Source organism: Dipodomys merriami, unplaced genomic scaffold (genome assembly GCF_024711535.1).
Source record: "Dipodomys merriami isolate MVZ:Mamm:240054 unplaced genomic scaffold, mDipMer1.0.p SCAF_702, whole genome shotgun sequence".
In the NCBI taxonomy this organism is placed as follows: Eukaryota; Metazoa; Chordata; class Mammalia; order Rodentia; family Heteromyidae; genus Dipodomys; species Dipodomys merriami.
Window position 1 is genome coordinate 455,963 of NW_027206294.1, and position 1,391 is coordinate 457,353.

At 30.3% G+C, this 1,391-nt stretch overlaps 1 pseudogene; it reads left to right on the forward strand.

Moving 5' to 3' along the window:
* The first annotated feature begins 844 nt into the window (after positions 1-844).
* LOC138817900 (U6 spliceosomal RNA) lies at positions 845-941 on the forward strand (annotated as a pseudogene).
* Positions 942-1,391: the final 450 nt, after the last annotated feature.

Sequence of the window (1,391 nt, forward strand, 5' to 3'; positions counted from 1 at the left end):
AGTTAGACTTAAAGCTTTAACATTTGTAGATTTACACCCTAGAGCTAAGGGGAAACACTATTATTAAAACATTACCAATTTAAGGCCTAATATCAAGGAGAAACATATGGCCTTCTCCAGGAACTATGGAAATATTTGGTGATAGAAAGTCAGTAGTGTAAATTCCTGCCAGGTTGGATGATAGACATGCTAGAACAGTAGGTAATAATGCATATGAATAATTTTTTCACCTTCTTGGCTTTAGCTACTTTTGAAATGATAAGTATAATAAACAATTATATTTTGATAAAATACCTTCCATTCTGAACAATTCTGTCTGAACTGTTCATCTCTCTATGATCCCTTGTAACTAAGATTAGTTTTGTTCCAGTAAGACAATCTATGCTGTCAGGGTAAGATATTCTGGTTGGTCTGTTCCTACATGGAAGAAGGGTAAAGGTTCAGGTAGACATTTGTCCCATCAAGACCTCATTTGGGAAATTTTAAGCTGCAGAAGTTTAGAAGTAGCTCTTAAGTAAGGCTTACTTTGAATCCATTAGATCTACAAAGCTAACTGAGTTGATAAATAAGTACCTGAAAAGCCATCACCTTTGGACTTAGCTGAAAAGGTTTCAAAATATGATCAAATTTAAAATGAAAATGACAAAATAGACACTGAAAAAAATTGTAAATGTGAGTGATCGACCAAACGATATGTTTTTTTCCACTATACACAGAATTTTAGAGAAATAAGATCAATAGCATTTTTAGGAACAATAAGAGTTCCTTGTTACGAATAGGGAACCATGGATATATGCCTGTATAAAGATTGCATCATTAAGTACTTAAATTTAGAGGGTACTACATGCTTCAGAAGCAGGTCTACCCAAATTACAATACAGAGATTAACATGAAACTTGCACAAAGATGATATGAAAATTTGTGAAGTATTCCATAATTTTCATTCTTCTGATGCAAGAAATGAAAAACAGTTATTAAAAAGTTAATTACAAAAAAAGTGTAAAAATACATGTAATTTATAGACTTAAAGGTTAGTTTGACATCAGTGTATTAATTCTTCACCTTAGAAAGGCCTTTACATAGCATAACCTTTACAAAACTTGAAATTAGATAACATTGTAATTTTATCCCAAAGAAATAAAATAATATAAGGACCTAGGAAAAAAAGAAATCTTAAACTTCTTCTATATGGAATGCAATCTGAAAGGACACATTTATTAATGAACCTATACCTTATATAACAATGTAGAATTCCAAGTATTATATCTAGGAGTGAATGAAATAGATTATGGATATTATACAAACATAGATATACTTTTTTCAGAAAACTACGAGGAAAAACTAGTTTCTATACTATTCATTTCAACAGATAAGTTAAAATTATTTCTGAT